The sequence below is a fragment of the Desmodus rotundus genome, chromosome 11 (assembly GCF_022682495.2).
Source record: "Desmodus rotundus isolate HL8 chromosome 11, HLdesRot8A.1, whole genome shotgun sequence".
NCBI classification, from domain to species: Eukaryota; Metazoa; Chordata; class Mammalia; order Chiroptera; family Phyllostomidae; genus Desmodus; species Desmodus rotundus.
Genome location: NC_071397.1, coordinates 20,383,373 through 20,398,081, shown reverse-complemented (window position 1 = coordinate 20,398,081; position 14,709 = coordinate 20,383,373). Strand labels below are relative to the sequence as shown.

Genomic DNA, 14,709 nt, shown 5'->3' with positions numbered 1-14,709 from the left:
AGAGAGAGGTAAGACATGAGAAAAAGTGGGGGACCCCTTTTCTATTGTAATAGACGCAAAGATAGATGAAACAATTGGGTGTAGATTTTGTTTTGGCAGGCTTCAGTTTCCTCTGCAAAGTAGAAGAGGCCATTTGCTGAGAATTCAGAATGTATTCTCCTCATTAATAAAAGTATTAGTTGGAAATTATTATCCTATCTTTATATTAAAAAATTACTTTTATGTTTTCATTGATATGACCCATGAAGACTCTTATTTGCATGGCAATGGGCTATATATAACACAAATGTATGAATGAATGAATGAATGAATGAAGTGCAGCAAATGATTATCATTCCAGGATATTTGTATCTGACCTTGAGTTCAGTAGGATTGAGATACTGAAGGAAGGCATTCTTTGTCAAGATTCTCTCTTGGGGAGATATTAATTCACACATCCATTCAGTCGATATTTATTAAGCACCTACTATATTCCAGCTATTGCTTTAGATGTAGACGATAAAGCTGGGTATAAGACCGGTTCTCTGTTCTCGTAGAGCTTACCTTGGGATAGAAGCAAAACAAAAAAGCAACAAACAAATAATAAAATTTCAAAACAGTACGGCAAAAAATAATAAAATTTCCCCCCAAAATGGGGTTAGGGAATGGGCATGGTTGTGCGGGGTTCCATTGGGGTGGGTTGTGCAGGAAGTGACATTTGAGACTTGAATGAAGAGAATCTAGCGATCACGGTAAGGTCTGGAAGGGAGCAGAGAAATAGCAACTGAGAGAACACACTGGTGTGTATGAGAAAGGGCCCACAGGCCATACTGTGGGGAAGCAGAGTGAGAAGTGGGGAGAGTGACAGGTGAGAGTGCGCTGGGGGGCCAGAAAACAGTGGCGTCTTAAGCACATGAATGTTAAAGTACGTTCTGACTGCTCTGCGAAGAACAGACTAAAAGGGGCTGAGCACTGCTTTACTTTATTGTCCTAAGGCAAGACTTTCTCGCATCTCGTAAAACCTCTAAGGGCTGCCTATCTGTAGTGAACTCTTCTCAGATTTTCTGGCAGTTATTATCTTAGTTTAAAGGCAGGTTCATCGATTTGTTGTTGGGTGGATTAGGGTGACTGACCCTGGCGGCCCGAGGGGCCCTTCTCACAGGCCAGGGGGGGAGGCCTCCTGTGGCGAGTGAGTGCAGGTGATGCTCCCAGGCTCCTGCCTCCCTTAGTGCTTGTCTTTTCAGCCTCTGAGTCGCTCCTATCTTTCCTGCTTCCTGGTAGCCCCTCATCCTGCCTCCTCCCAGGGTTGCAATTTTCTGGTCCCCCCAGGAGTTGAAGTGAGCATATTTCCATCAGCGTTCCACTAGCAGCTGGCACTTGGAGATCCAGGTCCAAAACCCACCCTCTGGCCTTCGCCCCGGAAAGGGGGCGGGTGGGGAGCGCCAACCTTATCTCCCGGGCTCCTCCTCCAGAGGACTGAGAGCGAGTTCCCGAGCCGCCGCGCTCAGCTCTCGCCGCCGCGGGGAGACGGGGCTCAGGGCGGAGGGCAGCGAGCCCGCTTCACCCCAGTTTTTGTCCGGGTTGGGGCTGGTCACCGCCTGGGACACCCTGTACCCCTGGTGGAGAACGCAGCTGGCTGCGACTGCAACCTCGACCTGGACGCAGTGCCAGGTAAGGTGACACCTTTTTCTCCCCTCTCCCGGCCAGAATGATAAATAGGGGGCTTCAGGGCTGGCCCTTCTGGGGCTGCAATTTGGCATTTGAGGGTGCAGTTTTCTCCCCGCGCTGCAATGCTTGGTGAACCGGGAGGTAGATTCGCGTCCAGGCTGGAGGCTGGGATGTCAGGGATTGTCTTGCAAAGTTACTTGGGTGTTAATGAATCTAGAGGTTCGCTAGGCGCTGATTTCTGCTTAGAGTGTTTGGTCTGTGAGAATGAATAACATTCGGGGATTTGCTTCCCTAAGCTCATCTTCCTCTATTTCCTTGGAAGAGGCTGTGACATCCACACGTGGTGTGCCCGGGAGCAGTAAGCTGGGAGCCTAGGGCAGGGGACTGTGTGAGGTGAACCAGAGGTTCTTTATGCTCACTGGGGAGCTTTAAAAAAATTCAGTGCTTGAGCAGCACCGGAGACCAATGAAATCACAATCTCTGGGAGTGGGACTTTGGACATCTACATTTAAAAAACTGTTCTCAGGTGCAGTAGTTTGGGAACCAGTGAGCTAGAACAGTGGTTTTCAGAGCGTGGTCGCTGGCCTGCATCACCTGGGGATTTTTAGAAATGCAAGATCTAGGGTGGGGCTGAAGCTCTGGGACTAGGGCCTAGCTCTCTGTTTGGCGGAGCCCTCCAGGTGATGCCAGAGCTTGCTCACTTTTGAGGACTTGGGTTGGATCTCGGTTAAGGTAAGGGCAAACACCTGCAAATGCCCCTCTGCAGAGGGAGGAGGAAACAGACCAGTTTTGGAAAATCTAAGGTATACTGTGGACTTTGGAGGGTTCTGTAAAGGACACAGTCTTAAACATCATCTTGAGTAATTTTACATGGTAAAATTAACATATTTGCTTTAGGAGGAAGTAGGAATTTTCTATTTTTCAGTGTTGAAATGAAGCCAAAGAAGCAATGTACACGAGTGTCTTCTAGCTGTAACACCGACCTTTGGCCCCTGAGGATCCCAGATCATCCCTGTCATCAGTGCACATTACAGGACTCGGATGCAGGGTTGTGTTTTTTGTTTTTTTTTTTTAGCAATTGGAGGTTTCAGGGATTTGTGCCAATTCTCTAGAGTGAAAGGGAATTCAGCATTACATGTCTCTGGAATGTCCGAAGTGGCTCTTTTTTTATTATAATAGAGATTTCAAAATTTTGGCTAAAAAAAATCCAGCTCTTTTCAAGCCATTAGTACAGAAATAAAATGACTTTGCAAATAAGCTTAAGTGGACTAGAGAATCTAGCGGCGGACGGAATACAGCCGGGATAGGCGTGACTCCAGTCCCAGCACACGTGCGGTGCGGTGAAGGCGGTGCTGACTCTGCGGAGACTTCCTGTGCAGGGAGTGTTCATTTTCCAGGCTGCTGTTCGTGCCAGTTTGTGACCGAGGTGTATAAACTTGTTAAGGGACAGGTACTAAGTTTGTGTTTAGAAAACTGGGGGAAATGCAGATGGTGATTAGAAACAGGGGCCTTGGTCTGAGGCTCAAGCCTCACGCTCAACACCTGTTCTTTGCTTCTCCATTTTCTCAGACGGTGGCGTACAGTTTCCAAGTCTCGCTTTTCTCCTCTGTTAAAAGGGGACTGTAGTCGTACAGTGCATCCTTCATAATTCTAATGTTGTTGCCTGAGAGAAATGAAATAATGCTTCTACAGTGTCTAGCATAGTAAGTTAAATATTTGTAAACATACCATACAGACACTGAAAATAAAACAGAAGGCTAATTCCCAAACACCTGGAAATGAAAAATACAGTAATATTGATAATACGGTCAAATTTTACATTTATTTGCATGCCAACCTCACCCTTAGAATTTAAAGTTTTTGCTTTTTACCTAAATGGGAATATATGGATATCCTCGATTTGTCTTCATAATTTTATTGCATGTTTTTTGTAGAACTTTCTAGAATAAAAATTTTAAAGAAGCTTAGCTTCAAAGTAACAACCTGGCTTTTATCTACTCACTGTCCATGGTGAAGGAGTTTATTTTCATCATTTCACCATGTTGTGGAGTTTATAATCTATTAACCTTCACATTTAATTAGTCTTAAACTCTAGCTCTCCTTGCCATTCCTTATCAAAGAAATTCATATGGTAAAAGAGCATCTGAAAGAGGCGTGCTGTGGCCTCCAAGGGAACCAGTAGAGAAGTACTATGTGGTGTTTCTGAGGTTCTCGAGAGAGAAAATAAAATGAAACCCTAACCAGTTCCATCAAGATTTATTCAAGCCAATATGAGACACAACTAAATGGTGATACTCAACGAGGACAGGCCTAAGGGGGCAAACATGTAGGGGAGGTCATTTAACAGTCCTTTTCCTCCATAAGTGTGGTAATTTCAAAATGCTTCAAATCACATACACAAAAAGCACTTTGTTTCACAGGATTTGATTGAAACTGATCTGGATGATCCTCTTGGGACCAAATGGTTCTACTGAAAAAAACATTTATGATATTAATTCCAAAAAGGATGTCAAATGATTTTATATCTTGAAATTAGTTTTGATTTTCCTTTAATTTCAGTGATAAATTGAATATCAGATTTTTAAGCAATGCCTTTTTATGTTTCATCTTGTGTCATCTTTTTAAATTTACTGGGGAGATCTTGGTTAATAAAATTATATAGGTGTCAAAATTCTATAATTTATATAATCTGTAACATTCTATATCATCGTATATTAAATTGTGTGTTTACCAGCCAAAGTCAAATCTCCTTGTCACCATATATCTGACCCCCTTTACCTTTCACTACTTCTCCCAGCTCCCTTCCCTCTGATAACCACTATACTGCTGTTTGTGTCTGTGAGTTTTTGTTTGCTTTTCTTGTTTCTTCATGTGTTGCTTTCAGTTTTATATCCCACCTATGAGTGAAATTATATGGTTTTTTACTTTTCTTATATGACATAATTTGCTTAGCATGATATTCTCAAGATCCATCCTGCCCCAAATGGCAGTATTTCATCTTTTCTTATGATTGAGTCGTATTCCACTGGGCATATGTACCACATCTTTATCCAACCATCTATTAAAGGACACCAGTTGTTTCTATGTCTTTTTGTTTTAAGATTATTTATTTTTAGGCAGAGGGGAAGGGATGGAGAAAGAGAGGGAGAGAAACATCAGTGTGTGGTTGCCTTCCACATGCCCCTACTGGGGACTTGCCCCACGACCCAGGCATGTACCCTGACTGGGAATTGAACTTGTGACCCTTTGGTGCGCAGGCTGGCAGTCAATCCCCTGAGCCACACCAGCCAGGGCTGTTTCCATGTCTTGACCACCATGAATAATGCTGCAATGCACTTAGGGGTGGGTATATGTATCTTTGTGAATAAATGTTTTCAATATTTTTGGGTAGATATCCAGAAGAAGGTTGCTGGGTCATATGGTAACTCTATTCAGTTTTTGAGGAACTGCCATATTGTTTTCCACAGTGGCTCGACCAGTCTGCATTCCCACCAGCAGTGAATGAGGGCTCCTTTTTCTCCACAACTTCTCCAATTGCTTGTTTTTACTTGTCTTGTTGATAATTGCCATTTTGACAGGTGTGTGGTGGTATCTTGTTGTAGTTTTGACTTGCATTTCAAACGCAAGAAGTTATACCCTGCCTGCTACCAATCTTGTGTAACTTTTAGAACACTAAACATAGTCCAGGTTCCAGCATATAAGCATCTTAGTGATGCCTACATTCAGGAAATCGGGTCTTTATTAGGATACTTTTGAAATTACAACAACGTTACTAAATTGAATAGAATTAGAATTTAATGTTATTAAGTTAAATGTCATTACAATTTAATGTCAGTAGAGTTTTTGTTTGGCTCACTGTGTATGAGATGAGTATCTGTGGGGATGAAAGGAAAGATCAGAGGCACATCTCTTCACGGGAGAAATGAAGGCATGTGGAAGCAAATTCAAACTCTCCGCACTCAAATTAGTGTTCTGGATAATCTAACTGCAGAGCCAAGAGAGTCTGTGATGTCGAAATTCAGTGACAGGATGTGGCCAATTAGGAACAATCAATATTGAAATGCTCCACAGTCATTTGATAATTCTCCGCTTACAGGCATAAAGCCTGGAGCAGAGATGATCATAAAGAAGTTTGCTTAATTGCACTTGATTTACATAACCTGGCTCACTTAAAAGGCTTTGATGAGCATTACCTGGCACTCATTTAGGTTCATTTTGAGGGCCCTATTTATTTCAAAGTGGATTGTTTTACTATTAACTCCAATTTTGAAAGTCTTATGAGTAAACACATCACCGAAAATGGATACATGTTTTTATTTTGTATTTATTATGTTTAGATTATACTGCTGAGAATGCAATAGTAATTCTTTAGCTTGATTCATTATCATTCTTGTGAAAACAAAGTTGAAATGTTTATTTCTGGCAGGTAGTCCAGTCTCACTCAAAAACAATTAGCCATGGAGGCCAAGTTCCTCAACTTTCTCCACTTGGTGATTAAAGATACACACTCTTCAGCCAGACTGCCTAGCCTTGACCCTAACTCTGTGCCTTACTAGTTGTTTAAACTAGGTCAGTTGGTTGAAACACCATCCTGTGCACTGAAAGGTTGTGGGTTCAATTCCTGCTCAGGGCACATACCTAGGTTGCAGGTTTGATCCCCAGTTGGGGCACATATGGGGGGGCAACCAATCAGTGTTTCTCTCTTATATAGATGTTTTTCTCTAAAATCAATAACCATGCCCTCAATTGAGGGTTAAAAAAAAGAGAGAGAATTTGCTATTATTTTACCTTGGACATTAACAAATGGCTTAAGCTGAAGCTTTCTTTTCTTTTCACCTCTGAAAACTGGACCCTAAAAAAGAAGTAGTAATTTCCATTATGCTCATTTGATGTTTTTTCTCTTTTAACTAGTGGGGGAATTTGTTTCAGAATATGTGAGGTACTTCAAGTTTGTCAGAAAATAATATGACATTTGGAACATTTAAAAAAATTCTCAGATACCACTGCTGCTGGCCAGACACCTTATGTTAAGAATCACTGATTTATGCCACTCGTCCCCAAACTTGACTGCATGTTGGAATCACTTGAGAAAGTTTTTTAGAATGTGGACACCCAAACCAATTAAACAATTAATCAGTTTGGTTCATTTATTGTAAAAATGAATAAAATAATTATGTCCTTTATATAAAGAGGTCTATTAACTGTATCCACAGGATTCCCATGTACTCATCGACTTTGTAGAACAGTAAGGAAAATTAGGATTTATCTAATATAAGTGAGGAGACAGGCTTGGATACATCATTCTTGGCTAAGGGTTCATGAATAGCTAGTGGTAGCCTTGGATAGCAACTCAGGTCTCCTGTCTTCTACTCTGCATTTTTCATTCAACTACTTTGTCTTTTGAAGAATCAGACAGTGTGACAGAGGCACATAATCTAAGAGACAGAGTTTTTTGGTATACTATAGGTCTTCTTGCCCCATTTAACCCAATTTGATTTCAGGGTTCTTTATTCAAAAGATTTCCTAAATAAAAACCACTGAAAATAATATGTCCACAATGACAAAAGAAATTAATCCATAGGTATCAGTTGTTAAAAGGATAATCTTTTCCACTAGGTTTGTCTTCTCTAAGGCTTTAAATTAGTTTTTTCCTCTTTGTTGTTTCTTTGACATTTTGGTTTTCACTGATGAAAACCTCTAGAAGGTATCTTTGAAAATTTCAGGAAATGTTGACAGTTTTCTCAAGTCCAAGTTTGGTGACCTTCTGGGAATGCTGCCAGCCGCTTGTGCTCGATTCAGTGTTTGGTTTTTGTTTTGACTTGTCTTGTTTGGATTTAGGTCAATTTAGTCATGATTGTAGTGTTATGTTGCCCCTTAACTATGTGTTTTACAGTGATCCGTGTTAAGAAGAAAAGACTAAGGACCAAGAAAATTTCCTTTTTAAAATTTAAAGTAAAAAGACATTCTAGTGAAGAAGTTTAAACTTTATAGAAAAGTTCTACTAAAACGTTTTTTTGAAATTGTTTTTAAATTTTTTGGTATGTAACAAGAGTTAATAAAAACAAATGCTCAGAAAATATGTATTATATTTTCATGGTAACTTTCAAATCCATAGGTGATTCAATGATTGAAACAACTTATTGAAATATATACTTTAAACAGTTCTAAAGCTTTTGTACATGAATGTTGCTACTTTTTTAGGAAGAGAGAGTTTGATTCCACCTCATGGGGTTTGTCTTGGCATGTGTTTCCAGTAATAACCTGAACAGATATAATATTAAAGATAAGACAAGGAGCACCATTCTTTGTAAGGGTTCAGCCATTCATCAAATAGCAATTAAGTGCCTACCAGATCCTAGGAGGATTCAGAGACGTTGCTAAGTTCAGTTAGATTATTCATAGCCAATTGGAAAAAAAATAATGGAAAAACTCATTTCAGTTTATTATATAAAAAATAACATCTTATAAATATCTAAGTGAAAAATATATAGGGCAAAATAATGCTCATTGAGTTTGGAAAAATCTACACACATGGCATGATGTGTCACTTAGTTTCTTCTCAAACCATTTTTGATTCTCACCTGACATAATTCCATGTGTCCGTCTGTAGAAAAGGTTGAACGAGGCTTGAAGGTATATCTTGGCAAGAAGTGGAGAGGTTATTCCAGAGAGAGGCACTGTGGAGAAGGTAAACCATCCAAGGTCCTGAGGATGTAGTCGACTCCACTACTGTGCTGTAGAACGCCCCCCCCCCTTCAGCTTTTCATCATTTTATGGTGCCTTTAATTTTCTCACCCTGATCAAATTACTAGTTACCTAGAACCCCTGGACTAAGGTTTGAAATGAGAGTGAAATAAAAGCTGAGAAGTGAGAAGCAGGGATGACATAGTAACTGGCTTAACTAGAATGGTATAGGCAGACCATAGGGGTCCCATTGGAATGAGGAGGGGGCAGGGATGACAAGAGCTGGTGGGATTTAGAGCTCTTGATGGCAAGTGGAGGCCCAAGGAGCCTAATGTAAACTCCTGTGTATTTAGTGAAAGCAGACTTCTGAGTGTGTAGTGTGAGCAGGTAGGTACCTACAGTCCAAGTTATATGTCATTTCTATACTACCATTTAAATAATAGTACTAATATTTATATGTCAAGTGCTAAATAAATATATTACTTTCATTATTTCCAAGAAGGTTCTGGACCAGGAAATGGGAAACCTGGCTTCTCATCCCAGCCTGCCACAACTTACTGAAAAGTTGGTAGCTTTGCAAAGCATGCAGAAAGGGACAACTGGGCAGGTTACTTATAAAGTCTTCTTTCATTTTGCTGTTAGCATATTTTTCTTTTTCTTGGTTAAGAGCACCCTTTGAGGCCATCATGGAACATGTAAAGAATTGCAGTTTAGAGAATCTGTATGTAGAGGTAGTTGTGGAGTGGCGTCCTTGGGGAAATTAGTGTATTGAGAAATGGAAAATGCATTCCTAAAATTCCTATTAACATACTTCTTGAATGTGAACAAAAGATGGATGTTACTGTGAATGAGGAATAATGAAATAACAGATCTTTTTATTTCCAGAAAATTTTAATGATACCTAAATGAATTTTTCTTTGGCCTCCATGTAGGAATTATATAAATAATGTCCACTGGTCTTTTGAACACTTGAGAAAACATTTTTCTGATTCTAAATTATGGGTTTGGTGTGGGAAATCATGTTTATGTGAGTAATCACATTATATTTTTGAGCTCTAAATTTCACATTTCTCAAAATGTTAACAGTTGTGTTTGGGTGGCAGGATGCTAGGTATTTTCTTTCCTGCTTTTGTTTATTTTTTAATATTACTTTTATAACTTGTGTATTACTTTTATATTATGCAAATGAATGCATAACTACATACTTTGTAGATAGAACATGTGAAATTATAATTTTGAATTCTCATACAAATAAGAGATAATGATGTTATAGTGTGATTAGTTTATGTTCCTGTAATTCATAAAGTACATATTTTGCGAGATGTACTTTCAAAATCAGACACACTAAGTACAGATAGTAAGATCTGGTTAAAATGACCCAAGAAATTTTTTTAAAGCAGAAAAATTAGTTTTTCTAAATGCTAAAAATGCTAAAAGAATACTATGCACTCTACTACATTGGGACCATAAAAGGCAATAGCTAAATTAATGGGTGTTGTGCAGGTGGGGCCCTGTCACTGACCACCTGTGTGACCTTGGGCCTGGTGTTAAACCTTGTAAAGCTTAATTTGCCCATCTGTTAATGGAGGATCATGGGACCTATTTGATAGAGTGATCAGGAAAGTTAAATGGGGTAATACAAATAACGCTTGAGCTTAGAGCCTGGCAGATAAAAACTTCGCAAATAGAATATTGTATCATAAGTAACAACATTCTCCCTATTTCTAGGCTTTTACACACTTGTGACTTGAACATCTATCTTTTGAAAAGCGTGTTACTTCTTTGGATGAGAATATCGTCCTCTAACCTGAGTCATGGAGAAGAGGCAAATCCAGGTGTCCGCCGTTATCCACGTTGTGCTGGGGACGGGAGACTGCAGTGCGGGGGAGGAGTCTGCAGGGGAGGACTCTCCTGAAGCTGGCAAGGCAGTCGTAGCAGTAACAGTGGCTTTGGAGAGCAACTCCTTGTGACTCTTGGTGTTGATTCTGGAGTCCAAGAGGCTGTTATCCTTTGCCACATGGTACAGTCCCAGAAGGTCACTGTGGTTGTTGAGTAGGAGTAGGATTGCGTGTATCCTTAATTCTTGCTTATAGCTGCAGGTGGCGTGCCATAAGCTCCTGGGTTTGGCAATTGCAGAGATCGTTTTGGTGAGGGCCCTAGATAGCTAACATCAGGGCTTCATGAAAATCAGAAGATAGCTTTTTCTCAGGGCAGATGCAGCCCTGGGTTTCAGTGTCCCTTTGCCTCTTTTGCTGCTGCAGCCCAGGCCCGTGGGCATCTGTTTAGGGTATGCATTAACTCATTCAGCAAATATTTTCAGCTCTTTCTATGGTTAAAATAGATCCTGGGGAATGCAGCAAAAAGTAAGACATGATCCCTGTCTTCAAGGACTGACCATCTCTTAGCAAATTTCTCCATGGATGCTTGCTCTGCATGCCAGGGTGAGTTGTCACACCACAAAGCTCCTAACCCTGTTCCATTGCTGCTTAAGGTAGAATGCCTTGAGGAGGTAGTTGTGGTTCTTCCTGTGTTAATCGTCTCTTATCCCCTAGCCTGAAGGTTTATTATTAGGGCTGTGCCTAGATCTATGTTCTGCTCAGAACTGTGACGATTTCAATGTATACAATGTACATCAATAAGTTTCTACAAAGTAGTTAGACTAAGCAAGTCTTTTATGAAGCACAAAACCAAACAAAACACCATGATGAACTGAACTGATTGAGGCTGGACAGAAGGAAGTTATGGAATCTTTGGGAAAATAAAAATCAACTATTTTTAGACTACAGATGTTAGAACCCTGGAAAAAAGTGAATATTTTTGATCTCCTACTCATTCTGCCGAGCCCAGCAGAAGTAACACCTGTGTGAGTGTGGTTGGTATGGTAATAATATGGGTGCAATAATTTATAGTTTTAATTTGAACATTTCACCTAAAGTGCCATATGGTGTTCTTGAGTGTGATGCTGTTGTGTTACAGAATTACATGCTTATGCTTTTGTAATAAAAGATTTTGTAATAAAGAAGGGGCATTGTTTGTGCCAGGCCCCGAAACGTGTTAATTAAATGAATGTCTCGACAGTTACCAATGACAGAGTCACTTGTGCGTATGTGTTTTCATGACTGTGGCTCTGAATATGTTTAATTTTTAGGTGGATAGTGTAATTTCAGCTTGGACGTTATTTGGGCAGACTTATTAAATTATTAAGTGCTAAATATGAGTAATGCAATGAGTTTGTGCATTTAACATGTTTCTACATCATCTTGGATGTGGCTGTCAAGTTAAATTCCAAATTTCTCTTCTAATACGCCATGTGTTTGAGCTCTGGGCCTAAAGGAGCCTCCGGAAGTGTAGAAAAGCAGTTATAATTTCACATTTTCAAACTCGATTTGAATACTGATGACTTAAATTTTAAATAAATGTGTGTATGTTTATCCCCTTTTCCAGTTTTTCCCCAAAGATGAGCATCTATCATAATGTTAGCAGAAGATGTTTTTGCTTTTTCTTTCTTTTATTGTTTTGGGATTGCCAATCCTTTGGCAAGGCCAATCTATTTTATCCAAAGCTGTGTTTTCAAGGAATCCACTTACACAGAGTGCAATTTTTTCAAACTGTGCTGAAGAGGAAATGTAGCCTGGCGTCTTTGGAGTGCAAGCCTTTGCTGCTGTTACCTTCATGTAGAGAATTTCAAATTTTGACTTTTATGCCTTCAAAATCTTTCTTCTGGCATTTGTTTTCTCAGTGTTGTCTATTGGTATGTTCTAAGGTACAAAGGGAAAGGAAGAAGACATATTTTATTATCTGCAAAAGTTGCAAGAATAGGTTTCAATTTCTGCAACCATTATTCTCCTTAGGAAGTTGGGAAGTTTTAAATAGAACAATACAGGGATTTTGATATATCAAGGGAGCAGGGGGCACACAGAAATCCCCAAGGAAGCCATTAATGTGTATTTCATCACTCTCACCACAAGGATATATTGGTAATTGTGAAAACCTTAAATATGTGCTATATGGGAAAAAAACACAAAAACAAAAATGAGAAGTGATTAGTCAGTGTGTTTAATTTCACTGGCTATCAGGGTGCCTTGTAGATTGAAGTTCCGTGATTTCAGGTTGCTTATGATATAGTTAGGAGATGGACTGTTTCTAATGTACTTTTAGGAAGCAAACTAAGTCTGTAATTGAGCTTCAGATGGTCTAATACAGGAGGAGGCACGGGGAAGGAGGCGGCCTGTTTTTGTCCCGATTTGTTTCATAGAGGATGTGGGGCTTGAACCTGCTTCTTGAAGCATGGACCAGTTTGACCAAGTGGCTTAGTTTAGATATACACCCTGTCAACATAAATCATAGGACTGGAAATTATTACAAACAGTAGTTTGCAATACAAATATTGTTTATACCAAACACTTGATGCCTGACCTCTCTCTCTCTAGCATAGCTAATAAGCAAATTATCCAATGCCAGACACATCTAATGAAGGGTCACTCAGTTTTAGGGAATCCCCATTTATTAAAAACTTTTTCCTTGACTTAAACTGAAAATTTCCTCCCAGGAGCTTCCAGGCATTGATCCTATTTCTGTGCTCTGGGAGTGACAGGAACAAGGTAATTTCTTATGGCCATCTCGCCAGTATTTGAAGACAAGGAAACATCATACTCTAAAACTGCTTCTCTTTTGCAGTGGTTTGGAGTTACATCTCCAGTCTGATGGGCTTCCCTGGTCACATTAAAATTTGATTCTCTCTGACTATTGGTCGCTGAAGAGAAAGGGTGCAGCCCTGTTCTTCTTCTTGCTTGTAGCCCAAACCCAAATGAATTGTTGACAGCCAGTTGCTACTGATAACTTCGGTTTACCATTAACCAAGACCTTCCAGTCTGCTCAGATCTCCTGTTGTTAAGCCAGCTGATTCCTACCCAGCATTCTACAATCCAGATTTGGGCTCCTAGGGTTTTCTCGTGTTTCTTTTGAGTTTTGCCTTTTTGCAGTTGGCCCTTTATTTATCCAGTTAAGATCTTTTTAAATGCAAAGTCTTTCATTTAGTTGGAAATCTTCCTTGGCTTAGCTTTGTCTGGAAATCGATTTGCAGGTCATCATTGCCCTCACCCAAATTACAAATAACCAATTAAACGGATAGGGTGAATGGCAGAATTCTCAAACATACCACTAGAAACTTCCCACCAGGTTGGCATGAGGTGGTGTTACTTACCAATGGGGAGTCATTTAATTAGTTTTATATTAAGCTTACATTTATCTGTTTTCATCTTTGAAATATCATGAGCATGGTATTCTAATGTCGGCCTAGTACTCCCATCAAAGAAACATGATCAGTTTGATGTGATTTATTCTTGGCACCTCACAAGTGTTTTAGGTAGGTTTCTTGTTTTAAGCCACATATAGGTGGACTTTACAAAAACCCCACATCTGTTATTTTTGAATTCTAAACAGCACATTTAACCCATTAAACTTTATTATGATTAAACTATTATGGTTAAACCTATTAAACTATTATTTTGATAACATATTTGGATTCTTTTTTTGCATTTTACTTGGGTTTCTGTTTATATCATGCTTTCTTATTCTTTATTATAATTATTACTATTAGTCATTTTTTGTTTGGAATTAAGTGTGCTTCATTTTCTTCTACCAGTTATCTCTGGAAATTATATTTCTATTTACATAATAGTGGTTATCATTATATTTCTACATATCAGTTAAAACATTTCTTTCTCATAGCTAGCTGATCTTTCTCCATCCACCTTTGAGGGAATTTATTTACTCTCTTTACATGATTTGTGTCACCCTTGCTGTCTGTCATCTGCCACCCCCGACCCAGCTCCCAGTTTGAGAGCTTGTATTCTATTTCTAGAATGTTTTTAACTTTTCTTATTTTGGTAACAATTTTAGACAGAAGTTTATTTTGGAGAAATGGTTGGGGGGTGGCAAGTTTTGTTCATTTAAAAACAATTTTCTACCCCATAACTAGCTTAATTTTGTTTATCTTCTAGTAATTTTTTGAGGAGAGTGAAAAGATAGTAAACAGTTGAGTTCTTTAATGTTCAAATGAGAAAAATTTTTTTGCTTGGGTCCATATTTTCCTACAGAACTTTGAATACTTTGACCCACTGTGTTTTAGGCTCACTTCTGGGTAATCTCTGACTTTCTTTTTAGGTATTTTCCCTATCCTCCCCCCATCCCCCACAGAAACTCCTAGGATTTTTTGCTTCATCCTTTGAATTGTGATTTCTCACCAATATGTGTAAAAAGGTGGTCTTTTTCCCCCACATGTGATCAGTTAGCACTTATGAGACCTTTTCAATCCAAAGATTCAAATCTTTCCTTAGCTCTGTAAGCTTTTCATTATTTCTTCATATGTCTCTATTT

The 14,709-nt window shown here is 39.3% G+C and overlaps 1 protein-coding gene across 1 annotated transcript in view; it reads left to right on the top strand.

Annotated features, from left to right (window-relative positions):
• The first annotated feature begins 1,471 nt into the window (after positions 1-1,471).
• COL21A1 (collagen type XXI alpha 1 chain) overlaps positions 1,472-14,709 on the top strand; it is a 168,822-nt gene continuing 155,584 nt past the window's right edge. Inside the window, exon 1 of the mRNA XM_053914309.1 lies at positions 1,472-1,650. The gene's annotated coding sequence lies outside the window, so the exon portion shown is untranslated. The remainder of the gene's footprint in view (positions 1,651-14,709) is intronic.